Here is a 16,297-nt window from a genome sequence, read left to right as displayed (position 1 = left end):
TATTAGAGTAGATGCAGAACTCAGCATAGATATAAGAGCTGGGATAGAGTCAGACTTTTCTATATTTGTTGTGTTTGAAATTTCATATTTGCAGGACTATTACCTGAGAAGAAAGGCATCATGGTTTGATCAGTCTTTAGGGTTGAGGAAGGTAGAAACTCAAGATTAATGACATCTAAAACCTAGTCTAAAGTCTAAAAGGGTCATTGAACTGTTTTGTTAAATACAGGCACCAAAGTTCCTGCTGTTAGGTAGGCTATCTCAGAAAACAGAGAATGCAACTGAAATCAATAGTCTTTTTATACCCAGTATTTTATATATATATATTCTGAGTGAAAAGTAAACTATTTTACTTCAGATTGACTAGGTGACCTATTGCAGCCTTCAGGCAGTTAGTTGCCTATATATGTGGTGGGGACTATGAAATCCCTAGTTCTGCAAAACTGAAGAAATGTATCCCTGCCAAGATTTGTAACTTCGGAGAGGCAGTATCAAAGTTTTGGCATCAGAATTACCTGGAATTAACATCAGAGACTGATGATTTTTATCAGTTGTTCAGGAGGGATAAGTCTAGGTTGTTTGCATGGAGAGAGCAATAAGGGAAAACAGACACAAACTCCTCTCACCATCACTCCAGCATTCTTTGATGGTGAGTAGTGTTCTAAAGAATATCTTTTCTTCTCAAGCTATTTTTTTTCCCCTATGAATTTTCATTTTCCATCCCAGCAGCTAGCACTCATTATTACCAGAAACTTCTAAATATCACTAAAGAAGCAAATTTGCAGTTTCTGGTTTTAGATTACATGAGTAGGTTTTCAAGCACTTGTATTGACTTCTGGTACTAATTGCTAGCTCAGTGTAAGGTATAACAGGCCAAGAAGCACAAATAAAACTTAGATACAAAACAATACATAAATACACTCCACCTTCTTTATATTTCTAATAATTAGCAAACATACTTTGATTTTGTTCTAATGTGAGATGTTCTCTTGAGCACTCTTTTATGTTTAATTGCATGGGTTGAATTTTATTTCTGTATTTAACTTCTTTTCCTTAATTGCCACTGTCTTGCATTACAAAAATAGCACTGTAATGATTTCCATACGAATGTATAAAAAATTTAAACAGTGCATTGATTTTAAATGTCCCATAGTTTCTTAAGACCCAGCTGTAATTGCTGCCAAGTTTTTCAGAATTCTGAAGAGTTCTTAAATTTTGGAAGTAACTGAATAATCTTAATTTGTTCTGAATTTTCATAATCTATTGCTTCATTAAATGCTAATGCAAAGTTACATCAAGCCTTTTTACTTTAATTTCTTAATATAAAATTCTAATATAGCTTTACAGATGTTTAATACTTCCTCTTTACCAAGAAAGGGAGTCATTAGGATTAAAACTGCACATTTGGCATCCTTCCATAATATCATAAAAGCATCTACAGGCTCTATCAAAATAGGGCTTTACTGTACACTTTGTAATAGCATATGACCCTACCCACAGTCCATTGAAATAGGTAGTATTTCCCCCCACCCTGCCCTTTTAGTACTGTAGAGCTGCAATAATAGGTAATTTCAGAAGAAATATAGAAAATAAGTACTGGTGAGATGCAGGATGGGGTTACTAAAGTATGAGTATATTTTGCTGTATGTAGAATTTGGAGATAATGGTCTTTTTAGTCATGGTACTAGTATGAGATTCTTACTTTCCAGGGCAAAGCCATCAGACACTTTCAAGAGATATGTGGAAGGAAGTAAAAATCCTCAAAAGGCTCTAAAGGTTAAATTCACCTCTTTAAATTCTTTTCTCCTCTATAGTATTTTACACTTCTCATGCTGATGGCCTGACATAGTCTTATGCAAGAAGTAGCAAGATAACAGAAATCTGTATACTGGGCATAGGATGAGGCATGAGTGAAAACTTGAGTTTGACCTTAAATTTAGCAATCTGATATTTGAATGCTAGCTAGTTGAATGGACCTTCACCTTCTGAAGTGTTTAAATTAGAGAGGAAATATCTTTCTAAAAGATAATTTGACCTCTGGTACCAGGCATGAAGGAAGAAGAGAATTCCTGAGCCTGTCTTGTGTGGGGAATTTAATGTGTCTCCAGTATTAAACTTTCATGCCATGATGTCCTCTGAATGGATTAAATACTTTCTCCTCATCTTTCTGATTTAGATATATAGAAAGAAGCATTCTGAATGAAGCTTGGGTATAAATAGGACTTGAAGCTGTATCAATGAGGTGGCATGGTGAGGGAGAGGGATGATACTAAGTGGGAGGAATAGGAACCCGAAACAGGAGCTGACACACTTAGATATTGGCTCTGTGGAAAAAAATGTTTTTTTACAGGAGTTGGGCTTTTTGTTGGGTTTTGGGTTTTCTTGTTTGTTTTGTTGGTTTGGTTTTTAAAGAGACCGTTATCCCTTGTTCCTTTCTTCTTAATCTCAGCAGATAGAGTGCAAAAAAGTTAAAAACAGCGGAAGAGAACGTAAGTAACATTAAAAATCCTGTCTCTGATGGTTAATCTAGTGTAATTTGAAGCAAACCTTGTTGATGGATTGAAGAAAAAATAATCAAGTAACTCAAATGTAAATAGAGCCATAGGGAAAGAGACAAAGTTCAAGACAAAACCTAAACCCTCTCCCCTTATTTAAATCATTTTTGTTTCAATCTAAACACACTTACTTAATTCTAATCTTATTTAAAATGCATTCATAGTATGGACAATGTCAGTTTGCAGTTTTTGCTACTTGCACTGTTTTACCTGATTTGTATTTCAAATATGAGGACAAGGAGTTCTACTTCTGGGGGAAGACAGCGTGGGCAGCAGAAGACTTATCTCTGTGCTTCATTTGTGCAATTACATGCTTTTACTATGTTATTTAAGTGGCCGAAAATGTAATCTCTTCCAAGAAGTATTATAATTTTTAAAGTGTTTCTCATCCCAAATGGATAATTGTTTTCCAGAAAGCAAACTTTTTCCTTGAAATATTTCAGTTTTGCAAGCAGGACATTTTCCACCAGAGAATCTTCAGATACACGTTTTCTATCCATTTCTACTGCTTACGTTTATAAAAGCCACTCGCACTTGTTAGCATAAAGAACTGATTTTGAAGCTAAAAGGAAAGAACTTTTAAAGTTCTGTTCCCATGAATATATACCATACTTAGATATTAAAGTAATTCATAGAGAATATAAAATATTTTTACATATATATGTATACTCTTTTACTTAGTTGCATACACTCTGAAAATGTGCACAAGATGTTAGTTGTCATAACTTTCTCTCAACTCTTAATACACAACATGGAAAATGTAAAGTAGAAACCAGATATTGAATTGCAAACATATACTGGAAATTCTAAATGCTATGTTGAATTATTTGCTTTTCCTTATTCGTCAACAAACAGATGCTTTAGGGATTGCTTTTCTATTCAGTCCTTAATAAAAACCAGCTTTTTTTGCTCAGAGAAAGTGCTTCCCTCAATAGAAAATCTATGAGACATTAATTTTCTGGAAGTGCATTTCTATGTAGCAAATTTGATGCAAAATTCACTCCAGGAGAGCAGTACAATGACATCAGCAGACGCTGGTAAGGCAATTTTTCAGACTAGTAATTGCTACTTATTTCTTGAAATTAAAGTAAAATAATAGTCAAATAATGCTTCAAATACATTTTTAAAAATGTATTTTCTTTGCAAAATAGTGCATGTGGTTCACTGGACAGTATATAAAGAACAGCTATCTCTGCTGGTGCTAAGCTGGGAGGCAATTTGTTTTTATTTCTCTCAAAAGAGAGCTTGTGCATTCCTGAACATTTCACTTCGATCCACTAATTCTCACCTGTTATACTGTGATTACATGGATGAATTGCAAAGAGGCTGTATCAGTTAAATTGCCAGGTGAGGAGCATGGTGGTTTTCCCAAGAAAAAAAATACTTCAATTTAAAATTCATCAGAAGCTGACTGTGTGCACAAATATTTCTCACAGTTTTAAAAGACTACAGATGGGCTGTTTGAAAGACATCTAATTATGCAAAGTGCTAGCCATCCCCCTTTCCTCCAGACTATAGGAACTAACCACAGGTGTCTGTTTTAAGTGGTGGCCCAGCCCTTTCTCCTGGAGCATTACCAAATTTCTTTGTGGTAACTAGCACTCCACCTCTCTGAAAGGTTTCCTGAGTCTGAGCTTGTCTCCTTTTGTAATTTCACTGGCATGGTTTCTAGGCATTGATTTGTCTCTTAATTCCCCTTAATAGCAAAGGGACCCTGTGAGCCAACTGCAGTAGACCTGCAAAGATCACCACTGACATCTCTCCAGCATCTTCAGCCAAATCCTGGAGTTTCAAACATGGCTTGTAGCTCATTTCTGCAGACCCAGATCTAACACTTGAAGTGAGGAAATGGATTTTTAGAGGATGTTGTAAAGCAACAACAACAAAACTCTGCAATTTGGTCAATAAAAACAATATCCTGGCTTTGGCAAAGAAGCAATTGTACACAAAATCCTGCCTTAGCTTTCTTTTCCCTTAAGACAAATTTTGTCCTCCTGAAGCACCAAAACCTTTCTTTGAGTCTCATTTCTCCATGTCAAGATTTCCTAGAGCTTTGTGGGGTGTCTCTCTGTGCTAACCATCAGTCTGAAATGTCCCCCTTACCCACCACTTTAGGGAAAGAGGCTTGTTGTCCTGAGAAGAAAACAGTACACATGGTTTTAATTACAACACTGATACTTTCTTTTTGCTGTTGTTCCCTTTGTGGTTAAATTCTATTCATCCAGTTTCCCCCCTACATGCAAACTTTGCTGAAAACTGCTTACCCTACCTCTTATTCTTCTCATTATGATAAAGTGTTCCTGTTTGATGGAAAACTGTGAATGACTTAATTCTTGACCATACAGTCACACCTCCATGGTTCACAGCAAAATATTTGTTCTATATAGATCATATCTAACTTCCACAAAGTCTACAGTGTTTTCTGCCACCCTGAGTGGGTGGTGGGTCAAAACCTATGAAGCTATCCTACCGGTTTAGGCTTTTCTATTCAATTAACTCATGCTTCACACTGTCCCAAATCACTATATATTCTACTGTACTCTTCGGTCTTGGAAAGTCTTAAATCTCCAAAACACGTATCAAAAAGAGGAAGACCTCATATATTTTGCAAGTGGTGAAAATTACAGGTTAATGCAAGTGGATAGAATAAGAGAGAAAAGTAGATCTTTTGAGTACTTGCACTTGAGTGTAAAAATTGTTTCTCCTATGATTCGTAAGTAAAAGAAGCAAAAAAACCTCCCAACAAACCAATAGAATAATTTTACAGCAGGACAAAGGGATTGAGTAAATGCTCTACTTATGAAGCAAATAAATATTTTTTTTCTTACTCTTTTGGCATTGTTTAAATATTCTGGGCATAAAATAGCCTTATTTTTTGAATTTTCTCATTTTATCACTTAACAGCCAGACATATAACTGTGTTAATAGATTAGATTTCATACAGTTTGTTTATATGCAATTGGATTTTATACTCACACTCATACACACATGTGCATACCCACACAATCACGTGTCTGTTGTATGCAAAGATGCCCTTATCTCACTTATTTTTTCTCTCTCACATTGTTGTTTTCATGCTATTTCACGTTCTTTTCATCTGCAGTTTTATTTACAATTTTACTTTTTGGTTTCTTTCTGAAGACGGGATGACACAATGCTGGCTTCAGCTGATAGTAAATGAACTTTGAAAGTCCTTATTCTGAAGCTGTGGAGTCTGAAGACAGCAATAGGAAGCCTGTAACCTTAAACTTTCTCCTTTTTGGCAGCAGGAAATCCAACCTGTGTCAAATTTTGAATAAAACCAGATCTTTCCATGTGCGCATATGTGTATATGTTTCAGATATACGCTATTTATTCTGAAGAAAAGCACTCAGATTTTCAATATAAAGCAAGAACTGTCTAAATCTTAAACAGAACACAAAAATACATATCTGTTGCTGTACGCATTCTGTGCAATTATAGGTTAGCTATATATAGGTATGCTTGACCTGACATATCCATACAAAATAAAATCCTTGTCATTGATGCCTGGGGCAGTGTTGGTAACATAAATGCATGCAGTACAGAATGGTGACAGCAAGCAGCACAGATGATGCTGTTTTTAGGGAGCAGAAAACGATATTGTGTAACTTGCTGCTGCAGTTAGAATGTTATACTTTGTCCTAGTGCAACTGTTAGGTAGGTTTTGCCTCTGACCCTTCAGCTGCTGTCAGAATGGAGATATTTTCCTGTTTGTCTCATTTCTGTAAGGATTTCCACATGTACCCCAAGACGATGATCCCCTGATTTCAGCAGGCACTTTTGCCTTATCACCATAATTTCCTTCTGTTTATGTACGCAGCCATCCAACAGGTTTGCAGTCTCTACTTGTAACCTAGAGCTAAACTTATATATGTGCATATGGAAAGAAAAAAAAAAAGGAAAAGGAGATAGGAAAAAAAGAAGAGATAAAGTACTGCATTAAAAGAGAAACAGGAACTGCATGGCTAAGGTCTCTCCTGTTTCCTCTTGTGTCTGTCATATATAGATCCATCCCTGGGCCCATGATATCAGTAGGGATTACATTATTTTCCTACTACCTCAATAGGGCATCCCAGTGCATCACAGGGCATCTCTTTCTACTGTCCCAAGAACTGACAGAGGTCTGACTGCTCAGACACTGGTAGTGCACATACGTACCCACCTGGCTTCAATTTGACTAGTGTTTCAATAACTGACAATAAAATAAAATTTGTTGTGTTTGCCTCTTCCTTGCGTATGCATAACATTAGTCATTGCTATCACTCATGTGCAGTCCTTCATATTAGCATGTGTGCTTCTACTACAACTCTGCTCCTACCTCCTCTCATGTTTTTCTGTCGGAAAAACAGTGACTGCTAACACAGATGGCATATTTGTTTGTTTATTTTAAGTCTTTGAATCTACTTCTCTATTGCAAAAACTCTCTAGATCCCCATCTTGCTGGCAACTAAAAACCAAGAATTTTTTTCTTACTAAGTATTTTGACAAAAATTACTTCCTCTCCTTCAGCTGCTTCTCCTTACCTGCATGTACTCATCTTTATTTATTTTAATTGTTCCAATATTGCCCATTCTTTTAATTATAATTTTTTCCATTTGTTAGGATGACTGCTGCCAATCCTCATCAGAACTTAAATATATCCACAGTTCTGAAACAAAATTCAGGACACAAAAATATTTTTTAAAAGTGTTTTTCAACTTCCCTTTGATGTCTAAGAGCATTTATATACATTAATAAGCGAAGACTGTTCAGGTTAATAAAAGCTGTTTCTCAATGTCAAAACTAACACAGCTGAGGGGTTTGAATCTTTTCAAGTGAAATAAAAACCTGGTGTTTTCCTTTCACCTGTAAAGTTTCTTCATAAAGATATATTTACATATGCACACACTTAGCATATAATTGACTTGATCTCATTTGAATAAATGGGGCTAAGACCTGCAAGAAACTCCACAGGCTCCCTTTGTAAGCAGTGGAAAGACATAAGGCATGATGATTTTCATCTAAAATAGGTATTTAAAATACTCCAGATGATCTGTGCTGTAAAAGCACTTGTGTCTCTCCATTGACTATAAAAGGATGGCTAAGACAGCTAAGGTGTCTGGCTCAAAACTGGGCATCTCTCTGTAGACATTCACAATTAGATTAATTACTTTCCATTTCTCATATTTCTAAACAGAGAGAAAAGAGGAAGAAGATACAGATTCCCTTTCAGCCCCAATAAAAACTGTTTGTATGTACTCAACTCACTATCCTTGAGAAAGCTCCCATAGATACATGATAAAAATTGTGTTCCCACACATCTGGTATTATATGACTGCACCTGCTTTGATGTTTTAGTGGACGTCAGGAATAAGCTTTTGAGTCACATCTCCAGATCACTGCACTTGCTGTGCGTTTGTTTGCACCATGGGACAGTCATGGAGAGTATGTGAACTGGATTCCTTTCAGATGAAACCAGACTAGAAAGGGTGCTCCAAAAATACATCTAATTCTAGCTGCAAATAGGCATTTAGTCCATGAAACTAAGCTGAGATCTGAGCTACTTTAACAAAAAACTCCTTGGGAAGCTTGGATGACCGGTTCTCAGCACCACTGTTTCCCGTGATCCACATCTATTGATCTGCACAGCTTTCTGCACACAAAGTGCAGCTATTGATAAGGCTTTGGGCAGAGGAAAAGCAATCAAATTTCTGATTACTTCAGGAACACTAGATGACAGTCAATTAATGTACATTGTCTCTCTTGTAGTCTGGATATGAAGGATTCCCCTAAAAATATGTCTCTATTTAACATCGTTCTTTGTTATAGCCTGGTATTATTGGTGTTTAACTTTTGTTATTTTTTCTTAATTGTCCAGGAATGAACTCTGAGCTCACCCTTTCCATTCATTCAATCTCTGTTGTAAAATTTGAATGACTAATCTACAACCACACTTCATAATTCTATATAAGAAAATCTCTCAAGTCAATGGATCCTTGGGGAACTATGCTAGAGTCAAGGAAAAAGGGATCACTGCTGCATGATCTTTTTTTTTGTTTTGTTTAATATTGTACTTTCAAGAATCGTGTAGTCTACTTCTAAAGACACTGACTAAAAATGCCTACATCTGACATCCTCTCCTTTTTTTCCTGTTCCCAGTTCTCACAGTGTTCATTATCAATGGTAATTTTTTTTAATGCAGAACATAAAATATGGAACTTTTTAACACTTCTTACCTGCCTCTCTACCTTTGAAAGATTTTCTCTTCTTCCTTGTAATTTCACTCCAAATATAAATTCCAATTTATATTGTTTAGATTGTCAATTGTATTAATGTATTGCACAACCTACATTGAAGCACAGCGTAAGTGAAAGATGCTGTATAAAACAAAAACTTTCTTAAATTGTATGACAAACTACAACTTCAGCTCTCTATTTTCCTGCATATATTAATATGAGTTTCTATTTAGAGTTAACCTTTTTAGCAGAAAAAAAAAAATTGGAGACAGAAATAAACAATTCCACTGCTCACAAAATATAAGCCAATCTTAACAATAAATAAAAAAAAGACATTTCAGTTGCAAACTCTGTTTCACCTTCTATGAAAGCTAAATCCTTTCAAGCCAGGCAATGGAATAGGATCTATAGGGTATTGTTCATGCTACAATAAGGGAGACAGAAAAAGCAATGTTTGGTGAGCAAAAAACACCGACAACACAGCTACAGTGGGCGACAAACACTTCCATATTTTGCTTAGACCAAGGGAGCTTTTCTTTGAGAGAGCATAAAATTGAAGTAAAAATGCCTTCACATTCTCTTCTTACACAATTTATACTGTCTTGTATTTAATTTTTATTCATTTAATTCCTGGTCATTTTTTGGTTTGATAGGCTGATTCTGAGCTGAATGATTTTATTAAACAGCACCTTTGTCTGATATAAAACTACAGTGTTATTCTAGATTCTCAGACAGACTTAAATCAACTGAAAAGCATATGTTGCTCTAGATTTAAAACTATGTAATTGAAATCAAATGTGGTTCGATGTTGCTTTTTCTATAGTGAACCCTATGGAATTGTCCCCACATCACTATCTGGACGGTCTGCAGGAAGGGAAGAATTTCTGCCCAAAATAGCACGGACTGGAGGATATACCAAGCACTAATCATATAGTTCCTGTTGGGTTTTTTCCTGCAGCTGTTTCTAGCTTCTCTGGATGTTTAATTCAGTTGAATCAATACTCATAAGGAAAAGCTTATCCAGCCATTTTGACTCTTGACTACAGTGGTGAAGTGACCTTGCAAGCATGAAATCCCTAAATTCAGAGACTGTTTCCCTAACCTGTTGTTTTATACACATATACTGAAAAATTAAATTAAAAATAAGTGTTGTCAGAAATCCTAGCAAATTTTTCGTTTGAATAGCAAATTATAGCTGTGAAAGCCATAGTAGGATAGCAGTGCCAGTCCTGCCTCAAGTCACCACATAATGGTGCCCTAAGCTGTTCCATCGAGAGTCAGATTCGAAATGTTTGTAAAAAAGAACAGTGCAGCATTTTTAAGGTGGGTTTTGTCAGTTTTCTTCTTCCTTTGGTGTTCAAATTTGGGAGGAAAGAGGAGCTCTCTGATGATCTGAAGATGCCTGATGCCTGAGAGGAATCTAGCTGAATCAATACGCAGTGTAAAGTGGTCGAGACAGACCATTTGCATTAAACAAAAATAATGTGGATGACAAAGAAGAGTAAGCACATTTTCACACACTGAAGAGTTAAACTATTGAAGTTACTGTTACAAAACACAGTGCATGGGAGAACTTTGCGTGGGTTCAAACAACAGGTTCCTGGAAGACTCTGCGAGGATGGAAAAACAAAAAGTCGATGTCAGTTTTGGCAAGCTGTGAGGTCCCATTGCCAGGTTGCAGCAAGGCTGGGCCGTGAAGCGGTGAGCAGAGCCAAGATGGGGCCAGTGACCAGAGCCCACCGCCCAAGACTGCTGCGCGTGGCTGCGGGGACGGGGTGGCTCCAAGTCCAACCCAAAGCCCAGGTGGGTGAGGTGGGAGCGGGGGCAGCAGAATTCAAGGCTGACATGGCTGTTCTGGCCTGGGTCCTCCCTCGACACTGCTGGTGGCCCTGGGGCTGAGCTTCCTGATGAGGTTTCCCAACGTTCTTCCTCACTGTGCTGCAGCTTTCCCGGCTGCCAGGCCCTGGCCTGTGCTGCCGCCATCTTGGAACTGGCCTGGGGCTGGCTGGGAAATGGAGGACAAGGCTCGAGAGCCAGTCAGTTCCTGCAGAGCTGTGGTACCGCTGGTGAGAGCTCTGCAGGGTGAAGCAGCGGCTGCTGGGGACCTGGCATCCACACCACGAATGCCGCAGTGGCTTCGTGCTGTGTAGAAGCTCTAGCCTGGTGTTATCCCATTAGCAGCTGGGGCACAACAGGTGGGGTCCCAGAGAGCCTCTCCCGTGTAATTTCATCTGCAATTTTGTGGTTTCAGACATTGCTGCCCACACAGTGAGTTCGGATCATTGGGAGACTTGCTTCAGAGGGTCACTCCTGATCCACACTGCAACGTGTGCTTAGATGACTTCAAAGCCGTTGCCTCCAGCTCATGGAGAAGCTCATATGAAGACCACTGGGAGTTAAGGTGCCACCCATAGGTACCGACCACGTATCTATGGTGAAGGTGCCAGTTGGTGGCTGCTTAGCGTGGTCTGGCACACTCCTCCTAGGCACAAGTAACTAGGTACTGTGAGACACCAGCTACTTTACTAAACATTTGGTCTGACCCTGTACAGCCATTTTTTATCTTCATTCTGATGGGAAAAAAACCCCAGACAGTGAACATACACAGATCAAGTAATCATATAAATTACCAGTTAACTGGAGTTCTGGGTTAGCTCAGGGCTTTTTATTATCCCAACAGTTGTCCATCTACATTAAGACCTAGCAGGGGAGCATTTGTCTGTAAGTGCATGACAGCAAATGACACAGTTGTAGTACACTAGAGCACCGTGGATAAAAACCATTTTGGTTGAGACGTGTGTAAAAAGGAGTGCCACATTTTGCACAGTTGATCCAAGAGTCTTCCTGTGCTGTTACTTCAATTACCTTGTCACATCTCCACTTCTGCAAAGCTTAGAATATCCAACAATTTTCACTCTATCACACATATGAATTTGTATTTAAATGTACCAAAATAGTGTGCTATGACCTTGTAAATGTGAGCCAATTTGAAACTTTGCTTTGATTAGATTTTAGAAACCCAGCTTCCTACTGCCTAATAAGCTGATAGAACTTCATTTTCTGTTATAACATTGATTAAATCTTGAGTATCTTTCAGCTACCAAAACATATGGTATAAGTAAAACAAGCACAGATTGAAACATTTCTGAGGCAAAATTGGTTAACTCTGTCATTTTTTTGAACATCAGAAAGATTTAAATTTGAATTTAAATGATTAAATCTGATATTCATTTTCAGAATATAAAAATATTTTAGCTTCTTTTTAATAAGATCATGAAGTGTTTTTTCAACCTCATTTTCCTTTACTGTAGAAATTTACATCTTCTTATTTAATTTATTTATTTTTAAAGCTATAGGACAGGGGAATACTCATATCAAGATGAGATCTAAAAAGCCATCCTAGATGGATTCAAATGTCTTAGATGTCCTCAGATGTCTTAGGGACATGGGAATGGAGCCATGTTTTCAGGTGTTCCTTCATAAACATATTCTGACCTCTGACCAAATGCAAAGGCCCATGAGAAATATCTGTTCCATGAATATCAAGGAAATTTTAAATTGTGGTCATGAAAGGTTCTTCAAGGAAAAATAGTGAGATCTCCTGAATTATGTGATTAATATTGGTCAGATAAAGAAAGAGGAACCTATGTATACATCTGTGTGTGTGTTTGTGTGCATATGCGCTTCTACTTGTCCTGATATCACATATCAAAAAAATACAAATAAATGTCTCAATGATATATTGAGGGAACACTTTTATATCTCTCTGAAAATGTATTTTTTCTTACAGTTCACAAGCATGTATTGTTCCCAATCAAAATCAGAGCTCTTTTCAAACAGTGTTAAATAGCAGAAATTCCAATGCCTACCAGTACAAGGTTAGAGAGGATGAGCTCAGTGATCAGTGCTTTAATCTTTACCTTCACTTTAGATTTTGCAGCTCAGTAACAAACTTTTTTTTTTTTCCTTTAGTATTGGAATTAAATGAGAATTTACTGTGTGGAAGCTGTAATCCCTTTGCCCTGTTTCAGCAGAGTATTTAGATGATGATTTAGAGACAACCAGTTTAATCAATGTCTGACTGATGTGTCAAAATATTTATTCAAGTGAATGCATCTTGTTTAAAGGGTGCATGTTTACAGGCTTGTAAGAGTAGATACATTTAAAGGATCCTATAAAATTCATATTTCCTGGTTGAAGCTGAGGCTAAAAAGTTTCTGAAGTTTTTCCTCAGCTGCCTCTTTTTTTCCTAATTTTTAGAGTAAAAATTCAGCTTTCACTAAAAGGTTCAAGAAAACAAAATACCTCTTAACTGTTAAAATATAACACCATATGCAGATATAGCAGCTGTTCAAAGCTTAAATTTTTCTTATTTTCCAAAATAAATTGCTTTATAGGGATGCAAATCACATCTGGTCTAAAACTCAGTATTTAGAGATTTCATTAGCTTGCCTCTATTCACTAATTCCCTCAACAAGCATTTATTGCCATAGTTTTCCATTACTTAGGAAATATTTTAAGTTTGTTTATTTACTTCTTATTTCTTTATTATCATAGCTGTAATAAAATGTTTGCCAGAGTTTTGATCCCTTGGGTGCTAAGTCTTTCATAGCTAGTATGGCATAACAGAAAAAGTAATCCCAATATTGTACAAACACAAGTTAAACTGTAGAATATGAGTACCAGGCTAAAACAATTGGAGTCATAAAAGACAGTTTTAACAACGCAAAGCGGTCTATCACTTAATCATTATTACCTCTTTACAGCAGTATTACTGCACAATTTCAATAAGAAAATGTAGCAAATACATAATAGGTTATTTGGAAAGAAAAGAAAATAGGCCAACGGATTACCAAATATATTTGGTTTTATGGGACAAAATAATTACACTGAGCGGTTATGACAATGTTCTGCAACAATAGAGAAAATTGGGACATGTGTGTTGAGTAAGCAGTTGGCATCCTCAACCCCCTTATGCTCTGAACTTGCTTCAGGTTCCAGTCTAGAGCAAATTGCAGTTTCTTTGACAAGCAAAAAGTGATATGGATCTCTATGCAGCAGGGTTTACCAGGGGAGCAGGGTGAGTAAGAAAGGCAGTAGGCACGTTTACTTTTCCTTTCTGGCATTGGCAAATTTTCAGACTTTCATTCATTTTAGCTAGCTGTTGAATAATTTCTGTCCACATCAGCTTAAGCAGGTCTCAAACTTTCTTAGTTAGCCACTGATGAGATATAAAAAATGATTAAATCTAGGTAGAATTAACTATTAATTCTTGAAATGGTTTTATAATGAGCAATTCCTTCAAGTAGTAGCAGCAGGTAGTCCATAGACCAAGAAATGCAAGGATGACCCTAACAGGGATTCCTAAGTATTCCACAGAAAGTCCCAACCTTTTTTCAAAACTGCCTGCTATTGATAAGCTTTTTAATTTATTTTCAGCAGAGTTTGCTTTTCCCTGTAGAATTTGAGAGCATGTAAATCTACCCATCAGTTTACAGCTTTAATCTGCAGATAATGTCTGTACAAACAGGCCGGAAAACCTACTTAGAATATAAAAATCAAGTACCAGATCCTCAAGCTGAAGAATTTATTATCGGTTCTTGCTGACAGGAACTGATTCACTTAGCTACTACCAAATGACCATTTCAGTGTAGTCCTACACCTATATTTCACCAGTGATCTTTCTGGTATTATGTGAATCGCTGTGACAGTCTGACATAAGGGAGGGAAACTCACCCTACATTTCTAACACCAGTTGACTCACTTGAAGTTACACATCACCAGTCCGAATTCCCCACACATTTCAATAAACTCTTTTCAACAGTTGTCAGCTACCATGAGGTGTATATTTCCTTCACAAATACTTCCTTTGGCTACTAGTAAAATATATAAAATATTTATCACTTCTCATACTTGTGAAAACAGCAGAAAGCTTTAATTTAAAAGTAAATCTGTAAAGTACTTCCTAATCCTTTAGTCCTCTTTCTTAAAGTTTTAAGTTTCCTTTTGTTTTAGTAAACAACTGTGACATACTTTGTCTTTATTTACAAGTGAGAGGCAGGAATGCTGCAAAACTTTTCAGGTAAATGTGTTGGGTAAGTTAATTTTCACATAAAGCTTGTTGCAAACTAATATCACTGGCTGAAACAGGCTTTGGTGCACGGCGTTGAAAAAACATCTTTGATAGCTAAGGAAAAGATTTAAAATTCAACTTTAAATCAGCTTTTGTTGCTGTTTATACTGTACTGTTCCCTCAAAATTGCATAGGATAAAACAGTAAATTAAATAAATTGGTTACCATGTAAGTGAAATAATCCCCTTGCTGTCAGTCAGCTTAGATTTACCTTTATGTAAGGTGACAGGGGTCAAATTCCAGGCTAGCTGAACTCCAACTTTTAATCAAATGAATATTAAAGAGCTTCCAGAAGACTTTATAATTTGACTGTCTTTTGTGTGATTAAGCATTCATCTACACCAAGTCTTATTTCAAAGATTGAATCAGTGGAAAGCGGGAAAATGTAATATTTTTGCTCAGCAGTCAATTAAAAAAAAAGGCTCTCATCAAAGCAACCAAAACACAGAAAGATCTTGGAGTTTTTGAATAATACATATGAGTTTCCTTACAACCCTGACATGAAAAGCATTGCAGATACTAGTGTTACATCAATCCTTCCTAACTGTCTTGGAAAATATGTGCCATGTTACAATGAAAACAGCTCACCAGCTGTTTATGTAAAAATTATTTGAAGAAAAACAAGCACGGCCATATGGCACTCTAGCAATACAGTGGGAGCATGAAGAATAAATTTTGTAGATTGTAGTAGATAATGGTCATGCTAAGTAGGGTGTCAAATATTGACGACACATTGCATTAATAGTTAATCTCTCCTTTTATCCTCTAAATGGCTACATTTCTTAGCAGCTTGTATGTTGGAAACCAATTAACAACTTATTCTGATGAAGAATTCAATTTTGTGGAATGACAAAATATTTAATGTACTGAAGAAGTCTCAAACGTTCCCTAATTAAAGGATATTTTAAAAATATTATGCATTCATTTGAGTAGTATCATGCAATTTCATAGTAAAGAAAAAACTACCCTTAGAGGTATCAAGTAGTTTTATTTGTGGTTGTTTTAGATACTGCCAGTGCTTAATAATTAGTTGAAACTTTCACCATGAGGGCAATACAAAATTTCTCACTAAAAATGCAGGAAGTCAGTCTGTAATTCAATCAAAATCCAATGTGATTCCTCTGCTTTGGGGATGAAGAGGTCTTCTCCAGCTCTCCTTTTGTAGTAGCATAGTTTGACACTTTTACACACGTATATAAAGTATTAAGGGTTGGACTCAATGCTTAGTTCATTTCTCTGGCTTTCCATCACATCCACAGGAGCAGTAGTACTAGACAGCCCTGTGCTGATTACTCTCCCAACATGCTCAGGCACTTATGGCATATAAATAGACAGCACAGAAGAGTAAGTTTGGGTTTGGGGTTTTATTTAAG

Source organism: Haliaeetus albicilla, chromosome 6, assembly GCF_947461875.1.
Source record: "Haliaeetus albicilla chromosome 6, bHalAlb1.1, whole genome shotgun sequence".
NCBI classification, from domain to species: Eukaryota; Metazoa; Chordata; class Aves; order Accipitriformes; family Accipitridae; genus Haliaeetus; species Haliaeetus albicilla.
Note: the sequence above shows the minus strand (reverse complement) of the source record.